Below are 17436 nucleotides of genomic sequence, written 5' to 3' on the forward strand. Positions count from 1 at the left end.
GAGCGGGGGGTGGGAAAGGGGGGGAAAGAGGGGAGAAAAGAGGGGGTGGGAGCCCCAAAAGTGAGGCGGGGGTGGTTGGAAGGCTCGGAGTGAGCGGGAGGGGGGTGGGAGCTCGAAAGTGAGGGCGGGGGGGTGTGGGGATGGGGGACCGGAGGGAAAGGGGTGGGAGAGGAGGACAAAGGGTGTGGGAGAGCAGGCAGAGGGGTGCCATGGGGGTCCCTGGGTGTCCCTCGAGCCCTGAATCGGTTTCCTGGGGCTCTGGGGGGGTCGGATCCGCAGTGGGGGGGTCCCCACAACCCCCCTGTCCATACCCAGGACGCTGATGGGGGGGTTTCCCCCCACCCAGGAGCCGGTGCTGGGGCGTCCGTGGGGCAGAGGGGGGTGGGAAAGGGGGGTCCGGGGTGTCCCCCTGAGCTCCCAGCCTGCTGTGGGGGCTGGGGGATGATGGGGGGGACGGGGCACGCCCTGACCCGTGTCCTGCACACACAGGGGTGTTCCAGTGGATGGGAAAGGCCGAGTGTTACTTCATCAGTGGCACCGAGCGGAGGAGGCACGTGGGGAGGTTCATCTACAACCGGGAGCAGTACTCCCACTTCGACAGTGATGTGGGGGTCTTTGTAGGGGACACCCCATGTGGGGAGATCCTGGCAAGGGAATAGAACAGCAACCAGGAACTTTCGGAGCTCGCAAGGGCTGAGGTGGACAGGCTCTGCCGGCGCAACTACGAGGGGTCCACCCCGTTCCTGGTGAACCACAGAGGTGAGCGTGGGGCAGAGCGGGTCCTGTCGGGCCCTGCCCTAGGAATGACCCTGGAGCCCCTCAGACCCTCCCTGGGAATCACCTCAGACCTCTCAGCCCTCCCTGTCCCCGTCCCATGCCCTTTGGCCCCCTCCCAGTTCTTCCCAATCTAACCCAGTGTCTCCCAGTCACTCCCAATGCCCTCTACTCTCTCCTAGTCCATTCCAGTTTTTCAGAGTCCATCCCAGTCCATCCCAGTCTCTCCCAGTGCCCCCCCGCGTCTCCACCCCACTGGGGCCACTGAGCTCACGCCCCTCAGCCATTCCCAGCGCGTCTCTCTGATGACGCTCCAGTTGCCAGGCAGACCCAAACCAAAGACTTCCCTCACCAGGACTCAGCCTCCCAGTCCCCATGGCTTCCTTCCCAGTCCACACCAGTCACTCCCAGTCCATCTCACTCCACTCCCAGACCCTCTCACTCCATTCCCAGTCGTTCTCACTTCACTCCCACATCTCCCAACTCTCTCCCCAGTGCCCCCCCAGCCCAGCCCCTTCTACCCCAGTCCCTCCCACTGCCATCCCAGTCCCTCCCACTCCCATTCCAATCCCTACCAATGCCCTCCAAGCCCTCTGCCCTCCCTCCCAGTGCCCCCAGCTCAGCCCAGTGTCTCCCCCGTCCCTCCCAGTGCCCCCCAGCATGTCCATCTCGCTGGTGCCATCGAGCTCCCAGCCCGGCCCCGGCCGCCTGCTCTGCTCCGTGATGGATTTCTACCCTGCGCCGGTGCAGGTGAGGTGGTTCCAAGATGGGCAGGAGCTGCTGGAGCACGTGGTGGCCACCGACGTGGTCCCCAACGGGGACTGGAGCTACCAGGTGCTGGTGCTGCTGGAAATCCCCCCCCGGCACGGGGTCACCTACAGCTGCCAGGTGGAGCACGTCAGCCTGGAGCACCCCCTGAGCCGGCACTGGGGTACGGCCCGGCCCCCCCAGCCCCGGGGGGGCAACTGGGGGCGACTGGGAGGGAGTTTGCAGGAGTGGTCTGGAAAGGGTGGAAGGAAGTTTGTGAGGTCTTGGGTTGACTGGGAGGGGTTCAGAGAAGTCCTGAAGGGGCTGGGAAGGGACTGGGAGGAGGTTTCAGAGGGTCCTGCGTGGGCTGAGAGAGACTAGGATGGTGTTTGTGGGGTCCTGGGTGGTCATTTGAGGTTTTGGGGGTGCTGACCCCCCCGGCTTCCCCCAGAGATGCCACCGGACACCGTCCGCAGCAAGATCCTGGTGGGGGTCGGGGGCTTCGTCTTGGGCTTGGTCTTCCTGGCGCTGGGGCTCGGCTTTTACCTGCGGGAGAAGGTAAAGGGGGGTCCCCGGGAGTCATGTCCCCCCCTTGCTCTCCCACAGCCTCTGGGCCCCCCCTGTCCCCCCAGCCCTTTTTCTCTCACCCCCTTTTCTCTCCCCACAGAGCTCCTGAGCCCCCAGCGGCCGCAGCCCCTCCCCGTGGCCTCGGGCCCAGCCGGGACCCCCCAGTCCATCCCCACGCTGAGTTTGGGGGGTCGTGTGTCCCCCCTGGCCCTGCTTTTATTCTGACCCCAGCTGGCTGCTCCCAGTGTTCCCAGGAAAGCTTCCCAGTTCTCCCCAGTCCCTGTTATTGGGGGGCAGTGAGGGCAGGGGGGAGGGGATCCCTGTCATAGCTTTACTTCTTCTAAAAAACCAAGCAGGAATTCTTCTTTCCCCTGCCCCACTGGAAAAGAAAGATGTTCAATGGGGGAGGGGGCTTTGCCTTGGGTGACTCACACCCCCAAAAGAACTGGCCCAGCCCACATTGCAGGTTCGGAGCCCTCAGAAGGCTGGGGAGGGGTGGAGTTTTTTGCTTTCTCCTGGGCAAAGGGCAAGGCCCTTCACTTTGGCCTTAACTCAGGCAAGGGGTGTGTTGGAGAGGCTCCGAGGTCCTTTTGTTCTCGGCCTACTCATCTGGCTGTTTGCTGGTTCCCGTTTGCCTTCGTTTCCTGCGCCCTGTTCTGCCCCCAGCCCGGACCTGCTCGGACTTCATGGGAGAGGTTTGACCCCCTCCAGAGGAACCTTTTGGGGAGGAGGTCGCCCTTTCCCTCCTCCGCTCCCGTGTTGGCAGTGGCGTGTGTTCATCGGCCAAAAGGGGGAATTCCCGGCCACAGCCAGCCACAGACAGCGGGAGTTTTGTGGGAAGAGCCCCTTTTACCCCCTTTTCCTTTTTTTCCTTTTTGTTGTTCTGCCAATACAGAGATATCCTTTAAAAAAGAGCTGTTATTTTTCCTTTCTCCATACTTCCTCAACTGAAGCCTCTTAATTTCCAATTTACAGTTGCTTAGAGGGAGGAGTTTGGTTTTCCTCATAACTCATCCCCCTTAGCAAAACACTTCAGTCTCACTCAACTGAGACAGAGGTGCTGCCCCATGCTCCTGCCTTTGCCATTGCCCATCCCCACATCCCAGAGCCCCAGCAAGAGCCCTGAGGAATGAGGCAGGCACAGGATCTCCCTTCCCACGGCTGGGGGTCAGGCCTTGGCCCTTTGCAATAACAAAACAAAGCCAGATTTATTCAGCATCACAGACCCCGGGACTTTGTTTGTCCCCACCTGTCATCACTGCCTCCAGTTTTCAGCTCTGACTGGAAGCAGGGGACAATTTCTGAGTGCTGGCCCTCAGTGGGACCCATTAACACCAGGAGAAACTGTGGACTTGGATCTGACTTGGAATTCTTCAGAGGTTTCTTTAACTTGCTCTTTGTCTGATGTTCAGGGACTCATCCCCAACCCCCGAGGGTCATTTGGTGCCTGGGGCTGTGTCTGTGCTGCTGAGCTGGGCCGGGCTCCTGGCACACAGGGAGCTCCTGGCAAGTGGGCAGCGCTGCAGAGAGACAGCTCTGCCCAGGAGCAGCTCCTCTGCACAGCCCAGCAGGGCTGAGGGCACTGCCAGGGCAGCTCAGGGACACCAGCAGGGCACACACAGAGCTTCAAGGGGCTCAGGGTTGGGAGGGTGACTGAGAGCTCCCTGCAGGAGGAATCTTGGCAGGGCTGCACACGGGCAGTCTGTGGCTGCAGGGCAGTGCAGGGGCAGCTCCTGGAGGCATCTCCTAAAGCTGGCCCAGCCCCAGCTGATGGGATGGGTGAGGAGGGGTCTGTTGGGGGGCACTTTGGCAGAGGTGTGAAGCCGGGGGTGCAACCAGGGGTGCCCAGGGCTGTGGGGCAGAGCAGGGTCCTGCAGCCCAGGGAACTGCTGGGCAGGGACACTGCTGCCTGCCAGGGGCAGCTCTCAGCCGGCCCAGGGAGCTGCTCCAGGGCTGGGGAAGAAGGGCTGTGGGCAAGGAGCAAACCCCAATTGACAGGGGAAGGCAGGGCAGGGTCCTTCTGCTGTCGAGACGGTGCAGCACATGTCAGGAATGATCACAGCTCCAAATGACTGCTGGGGGTTTCTAAGAGGAATTTTCAGGAAATGCAGCAAGGCAGGGGTATCCTGAAAGGGAAGGATCCTGTACTTCCAGTGTTCTGCTTCGGGTTCCCAGGGACGGGCAATGAGAAAGATCAATTCATGTCTCCATTCAGGAGGAAGCATGGAAAATCCAAAGCTGTTCTTCTTTGAGGGCAATGGTGCAGGGAGTGTCAGAAATCAGCCCCCTGGGCCTCACAGGCAGCAGCAGTGGTGCTTTTCCAGCCTCCTCAGAGTTGCTCTGCTGTTGCCATCAGAGCCTGCCCAGCCAGAGGTGCCCCTGGCACCAGAGTGCCCTGTGCTGGGAGGGCTCTGCAGGGCAGAACTGAGCACCCAGGGCTGGGATGGGCTCTGGAGGCACTGCCAGGGCCCAGCCCTGGACCCAGGGAAGCAGTTGCTGACAGGGACAGCTCCAGGCAGCAGAGCCTGAGCACTCCTCTGCATCGCCCTCTGCTCAGCTGCACAGGGAAAGAGGGAAATAGAGTTGGGAGGAATTGATTTTGCAAGTGGAGTCTTCACTTTTTTTCCAGGCATCTTTGAAGGGGATCATCCAGCAAGAGGGAGGTGCAAATAGCACAGGGAACCTGTGTGCTGAGCAGCAGGTCACTTGTGGGCAGAGCAGCTCTCCTGAGTCTGCACTGGGGCACAGGGAGCCCTTTGGGACCTCAGAGCTGTCCAGGGTTCAGGCTGAGAGCAATGGGGAGGGTGAGAATTCCTGCCCGGTCATGGAAAGTGCTCTCATTGAGCAGCACAGAGCTGAGTTGAACAAAGTTCCCCAAAGAAATCCAAAGAATTTGGAGGAGATTGTAAAGCAGCAGAGGATTGACTCAAGGCAGCCCTGCCCTGACTGTGCTGCCTCTCCTGTCCCCTCCCCAGCGCGGGACGCGCAGAGGCCGCCCGGCTCCCCCCAGCCAAGGCCTGCCGGGCCCCGCCAGCAGCGGCTGCTGGCCCAGTCACTTCCAGTCACTCCCAAGAGGATACCAGTTGCCCTCAAGGTGGTCCCAGTTGCTCCCAGTCACCCCCACGATGGTTCCTTTCCCTCTCAGGGACTCCCAGTCTGAGTCCAGTCTGACCCCAGGCCTTTTCAGTCACTGCCTGGAGGAGGCCATTTGCCCCTGCATGGTCCCAGTTGCTCCCAGGATGATCTCAGTATGTGTCCAGTATGTGTCCCAGTATGGCCCCAGGAACTTGCAGACACTTGCAGTACAAATCCAGTTTGATCCCAGTCATCCCAGTATGGTTGCAGTGCCTCTCACATACTCCCAGTAGTATTGTAGTCACTCCCAGTATGGTCCCAGTATGAGCCCAGCAGGGGCCCAGCTGCTCCCACTATGATCCCAGTTGCCCCCAGTGTGGTTGCTCCAGGATGGATCAGGAATGGGGACCCCTTTGTGCCCCTCCTTGTGTCACCCTGTTCTGAGGGAGCTTTGGGGGGACACCTGCACCCCAACACAGCATCCAACACATCCCAAAGTGTGCTGGGACCCCCTTGAACCTGGGAATTGAGGGGAACCATGGAAAACCCTTCTCAGAGAGAAAATTGGGTGACCTGAGTCCTGGATGCTTTTAGGAAAGAGGTCTGAACAGTTCTTGGCTAGTGGAGAGGGGTGACTTTTTTATTCTTGACCTTTCCAGTTCTCCATTTGGGGGCAGGATGTCCTCTGGGCCAATGTTTTGTTCCTTTGCAGTGAGTGCAGCCTCAGAGGGCTGAGCCCTCTCTGGCTGGGCTTGGCCTCTCCTGCAGAGACTCAGGCCTGGCTGGGCTGCCCCAGGCAGACGCTGCAGGAAGAAGAGCTCAGGCCGCCTGGCTCTGGTGTCCCTGGGGCTCAGCCTGTGCCCCATTGCTGTGCAGGGGCTGAGCCCCACCTCTGCCTCGGGGCCTTGGCCAAAGGGCTGGCAAGGAAGAGGCCCAGCAGCCTTGGGGCCTGCCCAGCTTTCCTCCTCCCTGGGGGCTCTCAGTCCTCCCCTGACACCGTGTGGGCCCAAGGCCTTGCTGGCTTCAGGCTCACGGCCCGCCGGCCCCATCCCAGCGGCCTGACCCCCCTCCTTCCCCTCTCTCCAGCCTCTCCTGCCTTTTCTGGCAAGGGGCCATCCAAGGAAAACCCTGGTTCTCAGCAATGGCACCTGTGGCACGGCTGCAAGGCTCGAGTGGGCCAGGCAAGAGCAGGAGCACCGAGAGCCTGAGGAGCCAGGAGATGCCCTGGCTGGGCATCGTGCTGCTGCGGGACGAGCTGACACCTCTGCACAGTCTCTGCCCGTCCCTGCCAGCCGACTTCTGCCCAGGCTCTGGGCACGGGGACGCAGCACTGACAGTTTTCAGCCACCGCGCTGTTCCACAGAGGCTGTGATGTCACAAGGCCCTTGCCTGGCAGCCAGGAGATGGGCAAGGCAAGGCAAGGACGGACGCATGGGCAATAGACAATGGATGATGGACAAGTTCTGGGCCATGGCCATTTGTTAGAAAAACAAAGTAAAAGTTTAAGGTCTACCATACTTCAGTGGTCAGAGACCTGGCAGAGAAATCTATTTTTGAGACCTGGACACCAAGAAGGCAGAATTTCTAAACCACAAAGACCCTTAGAGAAACCAGAGACAAAGACAAAACCAACACAGACAGTTCCTGAGGTTCTTCCTATCTAGGGAAAAGACAAGAAAAGGACAAAAACTGTGGACTAAGCATCATGCAAAGTGAGAAATCAAGAGCCAATAGAAGAGAGAAGAATTCCTGCAGAGAACTGGTAAGCCAATGGACAGGAATTCCTTTGTCTGCTAAAATGTAGAAATAGTTAAAAGTTTTGAGAACTGATGTCCAGGTGTTAGAGAGCAATTGCTGTGTCCCTTCAGTGCTGAATGAAGTAGGGTCACCTCTGGAACCCAACCAACTGCTCAGAGATTTTATTCCCCGGCTTTCGCTGACAGTTTCTGGGGACCCAGATGAGACAAAGCAGCGCCGACAGGGCAGAGCAGAGGAATCGTTGGCCCTGCAGCGTGTACCAAAGGAGTTTTGGGGAGATCTTGCAGTTCCCTGGTCTGGAGAGTTCACCACGCCTTCTTTTCTGGGAAAAAGAACAGACCATGAATTTTGGGTCCTTGATTTTAAGGTCTTTTGCCTGCACATAAGGCACAGCAATGGGAAGGATGCAGCGTGAGGCTGAGAGGTTTCTGTCATGGTTTGTGGGCTTGGGTGAGATTGGGCCAGAATTACAGGACACCTGTAAAATCTGGGCTTTGGGAAAGGTTGGGGAGGGTTGAGAAAGATGTTCAAAGGGTGGTTTTGCCTGAGGTGTTAAACATGGGAGTGGGTCTATCTTCCCAATTCCCGAGGGAAGAGATCCCAGAAAGCTCCCCTGCAGGTTGTGTTTTGGGGAACAGGAGAAGAGACCAAGGGTAAGGGGTTTCTTTCCTGGAGGGAAGGGCTGTCGTTCACTTGCAGGAGCCCTGTGCTGAAATTGCCAGTCCCACTCCCAAAATTGAACACGGACAAAGATTCCTGCCAGACAAAAGGTGGCAGGACAGAAAGCTCTTGCTGCCCATGGAGTGTCCAGGGTGTCCCACCAGCTGCACCTGAGCCCTTGAGGCTCTAAGCTTTCATTCCTGGGGGAAAGGGCTGACCTTGGCTTGTAGGAGCCCTGTGCTGAAATTGCCAGTCTGACTGCCCAAACTGAACACAGCTGAAGATTCCTGCCAGACAAAAAGGGCCAGGACAGAAAGCTCTTGCTGCCCATGGAGTGCCCAGGGTGGCCCCACAACTACATCTGAAACCCAAAGGTTCCAGGCTTTCTTTCCTGGGGGAAAGGCCGTGACATCCCAAAGAGTCCCGTGGCAGACAGGTGGGGCTGCACTGTGGGGGTGTGAGGTGTTGGTTCTTTGGTTTCCAGGGGCTATTCCAGAATGGAGAGGACAGGCTGTGACACCACAAAGGGGCCCATGGCACAGGGGTTGGGCTGCACTAGGGGCTGTGAGACATTGGTGTTTTGGTTTCCAGCAGCCATTCTGGAATGGAGAGGACAGGCTGTGACACCACAAAGGAGCCCTTGGCACACGGATGGGGTTGAACTGTCACATGGTGGGGGCTTGGTTCTTTGGTTGCCAGGGCCCATTCCAGAATGGAGAGGATAGGCCAGAATGGATAGGACAACAAAAGGGCCCAAAGCACAGGGGTTGGTCTCCACTATGGTGTGGGGTGTTGGTTCTTTGGTTGCCAGGGCCTATTCTGGAATGGAGAGGACAGGCTGTGACAAGAAGTGCCTGTCAGAACTGCAAAGACGGGCGCACAAGAATCTTATGTGGGCATATTCTCTGTTCTGCCCTGCACACCTTTGTGCTGGGGTCAAAACTCAGCCTCTCTGCTTCCCTCTCCTGAGGGACTTGTTCTTAGACATCCCTTTCCCCTGTGCTCCTTTCAAAAGCCCTCCTGGTAATTCCCAAGCCTGTACACGGCTCTCATCCCCTCTCTGTCCTCTTCCCACTCCCCTGATCAATCCCAACATCCCAGGACAGGGATCCCAGTTGCCTGGCTGCACTCCCACCTAGTTCCATATGCTGGGCCATGATATCCCAGCACTGGAGCAGCCAGGTCAGCAGGGGCTCTCCCAGCTGGAGGCTGAAATCTTTTCACATCTCTCACAGCTCAGCCGGGGATGGGGATCGGGTGATTATCTCTGGCCCTGCCTCTTGCTCCTGTTCTGAGGGCTCTGCTTCCCCTTCATCCCTCACTAACTGAGCTGATTTGGTCTTGGATTTCTCCTGTAGAGGGACAACTGCTACTGGCACAGGTTGTTCCTCTGCAGTTTGAGTGGCCACGGTACCTCTTGGTCTCCTTTCCTCCTCCTCCCCCTGAGGGCACTGGGTCTTAATTAAATAAGATTACAACTTAGAAATTAAGAGACTTCAGGTGGAAGTGTGGAAAAGGAAAAGAAGCAGCTTTTTATTAACAAAATCTGAATAAACAACAAATGGTGCAACCAAAAACTTTCAGAAGAAACCAAACAAAGTCCTAAATCCCCAGGTGGGGGGGAGAAACTGTCCCGGCAGTTCAAAGCTCTCGCAGCCCCGTGTGCTCACAGCCAGCAGTGAAGGAGTCCCTTTTCCCAGGGGCAGTCCCCAAAGCAGAACACCTCGCTCCCAGATCGGTCGGGCTCTCTCTCTGTCTCTCTCTCTCCTCTCTCTCTCTCTCTCTCTCTCTCTCTCTCTCGGTCGCTCTCCATGAGGTGTCCCATGGGGAAAAAACTTCCTCTCAGGAAAAGAGAACAAGGTGGCCAAAATCAGCTCCTGCTCTGTCTGGTCCCGGACAAACCCCAAAAGCCCCCGAACAAAGGACCCCCCGCCCTCCCCGCGGCCACCACGGTGTCCCCGAGAGCCGCCCTCCCCCCACTGCCCCTGCCCAGCGCCTGCGGCTCCACTCCAACACACCCCATCCCGGGAGACACAGATGGGAATGGGGGGGACACTGGGAAAAAACCCCAACACCTCTTTTCAAACCTCTGACACCTGGTTCCCAGACATTCCCAAAGAAGGGGCATCCCGTGGCCTCGAGCCAGGGACCGACCTTTGTATTGAACCAACTCCTGGGGAGACACGTTCCCATCCCTGTCCCCATTCCCATTCCTGGGGTTCCCTTCCCTGTCCCCATTCCCACTTCCTGCTGTGCCAACCTGCTCCCAGTGTCCCCGTTCCTGTCCCCACTATCCCTATCCTGGTCTCCCATGTCCCCATTCCCATTCCTGCTGTCCCAATTCCCATTCCTGGTGACTCCAACCTGCTCCCAATGTCCCCATTCCCATTCCTAGAGTTCCCATTCCCATTCCTGGTGTCCCCAACCTGCTCCCAGTGTCCCCATCCCTGTCCCCAATGTCCCCATCCCAGTCCCCCCTGTCCCCATTCCTATTCCTGGTTCCCACAGAGGAACTGCCGGATGTCGGAGGAGGGAGTCAGGATTTATTGCCCAAAGCAGGAGATTTTCACACCCAAATTAAAGCCTCAGGAATAATTGTGGTCCTGGGTTTCACACAGGAAAAAGCAGGAAGTTGATCCATCGGGAAGAGCCGCAGGGGGGCCGGGGTGGGTGGGAGCAGCGGGATGAGCTCTGCCAGCAGCTCCTGGCTTTCTGCAGGGAGAGGGAAGGGGCGGATCCAGCTCCAGGATCGCTCAGGCCGTGATTCCTGCTGGGATGAGAGCGGGGAAAGGAGTCACCATGTCCCTGTTCCCATCCCAGGGGATGGAGCCGACTGTGGAGCCCAGGGAGAGTAGGAACTGCTCTGGAATCCCTCCTGATCCTGCTCCGTCCATCCCACCCCAATCCTACTCCATCCATCCCACCCCAATCCCACTCCAGAATCCAGCCCTGATCCCAGTCCACAATTCCACCTGAGCCCACTCTGGAATCCTGCCCTGAGCTGGAATCCCCTTCCAATCCCGCTCCAGCCATTAGGCCCCCATTCCCCTCTGGAATCCCGGCATCCATCCTGGGATCCCTGCCCAGAGGATCTGGATCCACACATGCTGCTGGGACTCACTGGTGGGAGCGGGGTTGTATCCATTCCCCTCCCTCTTCCCTATGGAAAGAAAGAGGGATCAACACCTGTGGCACAGGATCCCCGGAATGCTGCCAGGCGGATCCGTGCCCCTTCCCGACCCCCATCCTGGGAGTTACCGGATCAGAGCTTCCAGACACCGACTCCCACGAGGCCGATGATGATGATGATGGCAGCGATGACGGACACAGTGTCCTAGTTAGAACAGCTGGGACCGATTCCTCACTGGATGGGTGTAGCCCAAAACTGTGTATTCTCTGGCCTTCCATGCCATTTTCCCCGGAACTGTTGTCAGGAGAGGCCTGCGAGGTGGGGGGAATGTCCTGAGCACCCTCATATCCTTTTTTGGACTGAGCATCCTCATATCCTTTTATGGAATTCCCCGCTCTGAGGGAAGAACTAAGCATCCTTTTATGGAATTCCCCGCTGTGAGGGGAGGACTGGGCATTCCTGCCTGAACTGGAGAATATATAAACCTGGAGTTTCAGAACCTTTTTACCACTCGTGGGATCCAGAGGAGGACTGCAGCTCACCACTCTCAACCAGCCTGAGACCACCCCCCTCAACTGGACTGCAATCCCCACTTTTGACCAGACTGCAACAGCTCTCCTACCAGCAGGTATTTTTCCCCTCTCCCTTTACTTTGGACTCGGGGAGGGCCCAAGGAACAGCACTTTGTTCATGGCCCAGGGTGCTGGGTTCTACATTTGGGTTTTGTGGATTCAAACCAATTGCTTGTCTGTATAATCAGACTTATTGGGCAAGGGGGGCCCAAGGGGGGTCCAAGGGGGGCCCAAGGGGGTTGGGCCAGGGGGGGAAGGGCTGCAGGGGGGCGGATCCCGGAGGAGGAAACCCGCCAAAAGCGGCGGTCCAGCCGAGGGAGGAGCCGAGCGGGAGCACAAAGAAGAGCAGCCAAAAGGTCCTGGCGGTCGCTCGGCAATGGCGGGGGGGGGCGAGAGCGGTTTGGGGGCCCCCCGTGAGAGCCGGGGGGGAACCCCGGTAGCCGCGGAGTGGGGAGAGCGGAGAGGGGCGATCCCAGAGCTGGGGGACCCCTGGAATGCTGGAGGGGGGGAGCAGAGGAGGAGCGCCGGGCCCCTTAAGCGGGGGTCCCGGAGAGGGGGAAGGCCTTGGAGTGTGGAGAGGAGGGGGGGCTTTGAGGCGGGGTGGGAGCCGAGAGCGCCAAGAGGTTTGCGAGGGTGGGAGGCGAGAGAGGAGGGCCGGCCGGCCCTGGGAAGCAGAGTGGGGAGAAGTGAGCCCTGGGACCCCCCTGGCAACACTAAAGGGGACCCCGGCAAGTGGGACCCCCCCGGAGCCGCGGAACTCCTGGCAGCCCAGAGAAGGGGGACCCCCAATGCAGGCAGAAGTGCCATCAGGCCAGACAGGGGGGACCCCCCAAACCCCAGAGAGCAGAGAGGGGGAACTTTTGGGAGGGGATTTTGGGCTGAATGTTGTTGATTTTGGGGGTTTTTATGGACAAAAGATGCCTGCTGAGTCCCAGAGCTGGTTTTCGGCAGGAGGAACCCCCAAGGCAAAGCACTCCCCCCCTTTTTTCCACCCCCTCAGTATTTCTGCTTCCCAAAGCTTGGGCGGATGGAGGAGGAGGCTGCGAGGAAGAGGAAGATGCCGCGGGCCCCCCAGGCAGGTGAGGAGGAAGTCAGTGCCCCTTTGGGTGGGTCTTTTGTGGCCGTCCTGCTGGGGCTGGAGTTGGTGGGATGTCCTTGGGCTTCCCTGTGGGCCGGAGACAAATCCCCTGCGTGTCCTTGTTGCTTCCTGCCCCAGGCCCCGAGGTGAGGCCGGAGAGCGCGGAGGACAAATCCCGGCGGCAGAGCCTGGTGGGAGAGGCCGTTTTGAAGGGCTCCCCGGCGCAGGAAGGCAGCGGGGAGGAAAAGGGCCGGAGATGCCCCCGCAGGAGGGGCTGCAAAGCCAGCCCAGGGGGCTGTGAGGAGGAAAGAGCCAGCGTGTGCCGGGAAGGAGGCCGGAGCTTGAGGCGGAGCTGCGAGCTGGTGGTCCCTGAGCAGCCTCCCAGCAGGGAAAAGCCCTTCAGCTGCTTGGAATGTGGAAAGAGCTTCAGCAAGAGAACCAACCTCCTGAGGCACCAGCACATCCACAGTGGGGAACGGCCCAACAACTGTGGGGAGTGTGGGAAGAGCTTCAAACGGAGCTCCCACCTGCTCCAACACCAGATGACCCACAGTGGGGAAAGTCCCTACATGTGTGAGGAGTGTGGGAAGAGCTTCAGTGACCAGTCCACCCTCCGCAACCACCGTCGCATCCACAGTGGGGAATGGCCTTACACGTGTGGGGAGTGTGGGAAGAGCTTCAAACAGAGCTCCCACCTGCTCCGACACCAGATGATCCACAGTGGGGAAAGGCCCTACATGTGTGAGGAATGTGGGAAGAGCTTCAATCAGAGCTCCAACCTGCTCCGACACCAGATGATTCACAGTGGGGAAAGGCCCTACATGTGTGAGGAATGTGGGAAGAGCTTCAATCAGAGCTCCAACCTGCTCCGACACCAGATGATCCACAGTGGGGAAGGCCCTACACGTGTGCGGAGTGTGGGAAGAGCTTCCGGGACAGTTCCAGCCTTTGCAAACACCGTTGCATCCACACCAGGGAATGGCCCTTCAGGTGCTTGGAATGTGGGAAGAGCTTCAGCACAAGCACCAATCTGCTCAGCCAGCAGCACATCCCCACTGGGGAACAGCCCTACACGTGTAGGGAATGTGGGACAGCTCCACCCTCTACACCCACCGTCGCCTCCACATCAGGGAGAGGCCCTTCCACTGTGGGGAGTGTGGGAAGAGCTTCACGCAGAGCTCTTCCTTGACCTCCCACCAACGGACCCACCGGTAAGAGAAGCCCCGAGTGCCCCGACTGCGGGAAGAGCTTCGGCCGCTGCTCCAACTCCATCAGCCATGGGAGGACCCGCATTGGATGATCCACAGGGACCCCCGTTGGGCACAGACCTGGTGTGCTGGTTTTAAGGTAAACCAGCAGGGGAAATGACGGTGGTGACATCACAGGGACATTGGTGACATCACGGGGACTTTGGTGACATCATGGGGACAGTGGTGACATCACCGGGGGTTAATTTTGGTGTGAAAATCTCCTGCTTTGGGCAATAAATTCTGGCTCCTCCTCCGGCATCCGGCAGTTCCTCCCTGGGAACCAGGAATGGGAATGGGGACACCTCGAACGGGAATGGGAACACCTGGAATGGGAATGGGAACATTGGGAGCAGACTGGGAAGAACAGGAATGGGAATGGAGACATCAGGACCTGGGAATGGGGGCACCTGGATTGGGAATGGGGACACCGGGGAGAGGGATGGAGACACTGGGAGCAGGTTAGGGACACCAGGAATGGGAATGGGGACACCAGGAATTGCAATGGAGACACCAGGAACTGGGATGGGAACACCTGGAATGGGAACGAGAACATTGGGAGCAGATTGAGGACACCAGGAATTGGAATGGGGACACCAGGAATGGGAATGGAGACACCTGGAATGGGAATAGGGAAAACAGAGGTGGGATAGGAACACCTGGAATGGGAATAGGGAAAACAGAGGTGGGATAGGAACACCTGGAATGGGAATGGGGACAATAGGAATGGGAATGGAGACACCTGGAATGGGAATGGGAACACATGGAATGGGAATGATTATGCCTGGAATCGGAATGGGGACACAAGGAATGGGATGGGGACAATAGCAATGGGATGGGAACACCAGGAATGGAAATGGGAACACCTGGAATGGGAATGGGGACATTGGGAGCATACTGGGGACACCAGGAATGGAGATGGGGGCAGCAGGAATGGAAATGGGGACACGTGGAATGGGGATGGAGACACCTGGATTGGGAATGGGGACACCTGGAATGGGAATGGGGACATCAGGAATGGGAATGGGAACATTGAGAATGGGAATGGGAACATTGGGAGCAGGTTGGGGATACCAGGAATGGGAATGGGAACACGTGGAATTGGAATGGGGACACCTGGAATGGGAATGGGAACATTGGGAGCAGATTGAGGACACCAGGAATTGGAATGGGAACACCTGGAATGGGAATAGGGAAAACAGAGGTGGGATGGGAACACCTGGAATGGGGAAAATAGGAAGGGGAATGGAGGCCCCTGGAATGGGAATGGGAACACCAAGAACTGGGAATGGGGAAAACAGAAGTGGGATGGGAACACCAGGAATGGGAGGAGGGACAATAGGAATGGGAATGGGGACACCTAGAATGGGATGGAACACCTGGAAAGGAAATTGGTTCACGTGGAATGGGAATGGGAACACCTGGAATGGGAATGGGAACACCTGGAATGGGAATGGGAATGGGAACTCCTGGAATGGGAATGGGGACACCTGGAATGGGATGGGAACAACTAGAATGGGATGGGAACACCTGGAACAGGAATGCAAACCCGTGGAATGGGAATGGGAACACCCGGGCCCGGGCTGTTTCCCTGGTGAAACAGGAGGCCAGGCCCAAAAGAGTTCACTAAGAAATTTGGGCCTGCTAACAAGCTCCCAACAGCCAAGACCATCTGTGCTTGTTCTGTTCTACTGACTGGAGCAAAGCTTCAGAGAATAGTACAGGAACATGTCCTAGGCCTAGAGGGGATAAATTAGAGAGACAGCAGGATCAGGGAGACATTGGAATAGGAGGAATAGGCCGGGAGCCAGGGCTTTTTCCAAGCTTCAGTGAGCGGGTCAAGAACAATGGAAGAGAAGGAAGGTCAAGCTGAGGAAGATGAGTTGAAGCCCCCAGAGCCATGGAGGAAGAGTGGAAGTCCCCTCAGGATTGAGGGCCAAGAGAAGCACCGCCCCAAGCCCCGCCTGAGCACCACCTATACTCTGCCTATTATTAATATGCAGAGATAGATGTTGGAATCACTTGAATATGCATTTAATCACAGCTGAAGATTGTATAAAAATGCTGATTTTGTGTGAAGCCTTGGAGCAAGTTTGTCCAGCGCCAGCTGGCTTGCTCCCAACCTTGAATAAACAAATACCTTGCTGCTTAAAGATAAAAAAGTCTCTGAGCAGTTTCTCGGACCGATTTTTCGGATTCAGCGCCCAGTCAGTCCCAGGATGATCCCAGTCACTCCTGGTCTCTCCCAGTTGCTCCCAGTTTCCTCCATGTGGTCCCACTCATTCCCAGTTGTCCCCAGAAGCTTCCAGCATGATCCCAGTTGCTCACAGCCACTTCCAGTCATCCCCAGTGCACTCCCAGTTGCTCCCAGGATGATCCCAATCACTCCTGGTATGATCCCAGTATGACACCAGTCACCCTCAGTGTGGTCTCAGTTGCTCCCAGCATGGGCCGAGCTCCTCACACTGTGATCCCAGTATGATCCCACTTGTCCCCATCATGGTCCCAGTTGCTCCCAGTTGCCCCTAGCACAGATCCAGTCACTCCAAGTATGATCCCAGTCCTCCCTCCTGACAGTCCCACTCAATCCCAGTTGCTTCTCTTGTAGATCCAGTCACTCACAGTTCCTTCCAGTTGCCCCCAGCCTGGTCCTAATTCCCCTTCATGTAGTCCCAGTCACTCCCAGTATGGTCCCAGTCACCCCCACTATGGTTGCAGACACTCCCAGTATATCCCAGTAGAGCCCTCAGCATGCTCATCGTCCTTCCCAGTCACTCCCAGATGCCCCAGTAACATTCCAGCTTCCACCAGTATGATCCAAGTGACTCCAAGGCACTCCCACTATATCCTATGTGGCCTCCAGTTGCTCCCAGTAGCCCTCAGTGTGGTCCCAGTTGCTCCCAGTATGATCCCTGTTGCCCCAGTTCTGGTCCTGGAGGGACCCAGTGTGCTCAGATCCTGCTCCCCGGGGGTCCTGCTGGGTCCCAGTCCTGGTTCCGGATGTATCCTGGTGTCCCGGTCCATCCCAGTCTGTCCCAGTCCATCCCAGTCCATTCCAGTCAATTCCAGTCTATCCCCATCTCTCCGAGTCCTTCCCAGTCCATCCCAGTCCGTCCCAATCAGTCCCAATCCATCCCGGTCCATCCCAGTCCATCCCAGCCCATCCCAGTCCGTCCCAGTCCATTCCAGTCCATCCCAGTCCATCCCAGTCCATCCCAGTCCCTTCCCAGCAGCCGCCGCCGTTTCCCGGGTCCTGCCCCCCCGCCCCCCCAAGATGCTGACGGGGGTCGGGGCTCCGTCTTTGCCTTCGTCTCCCTGGGCCTGCCTGGAATGAAGGGGCCGCTGGGACACTGCGCGACCTCCTGAAACCAAAGGAACCCTGGGAGAATTTGGATACTCCTGGAACCAAGGCACAATTGGGACACTGCAGGGCCCCATGGAGAAAAAGGAACCTTGTGACACTGCGGAATTCATGGAATCCAGGGGCCTTTGTGACAGGGGGGCCTCATGGAACCAAAGGAAGCCTGAGGTGTTTCAGAAGGTCATGGAATCAAGGGGCCACTGGGACACTGCAGGGCCTCTGGCAATTAAAGGAACACTGGGACACTGGGGCAGGACATCCCCCCTGCAATGGCACCAAGACAATGCCCCATTTGCAAAGGGGTCAGTGCTGAGCTGAGAGGGGGCCAGGACAAGGCAGGAGATGTTGGACCCCAGACTGGTTTCACCCCAAATGAAGCCCCTGATGGTGAGGGAACCCCTGGAGTCCAAGGACTGTCAGTCCATGGGTTTCTACCAGAAAGGGCCAGTCCCCTTTCCCAGGGGCAG

The 17436-nt window shown here is 57.9% G+C and overlaps 1 pseudogene; it reads left to right on the forward strand.

Annotated features, from left to right (window-relative positions):
* LOC135404800 (class II histocompatibility antigen, B-L beta chain-like) overlaps positions 1 to 17436 on the forward strand; it is a 230248-nt pseudogene that overhangs the window by 304 nt on the left and 212508 nt on the right.

This window comes from Pseudopipra pipra, chromosome W (genome assembly GCF_036250125.1).
Source record: "Pseudopipra pipra isolate bDixPip1 chromosome W, bDixPip1.hap1, whole genome shotgun sequence".
In the NCBI taxonomy this organism is placed as follows: domain Eukaryota; kingdom Metazoa; phylum Chordata; class Aves; order Passeriformes; family Pipridae; genus Pseudopipra; species Pseudopipra pipra.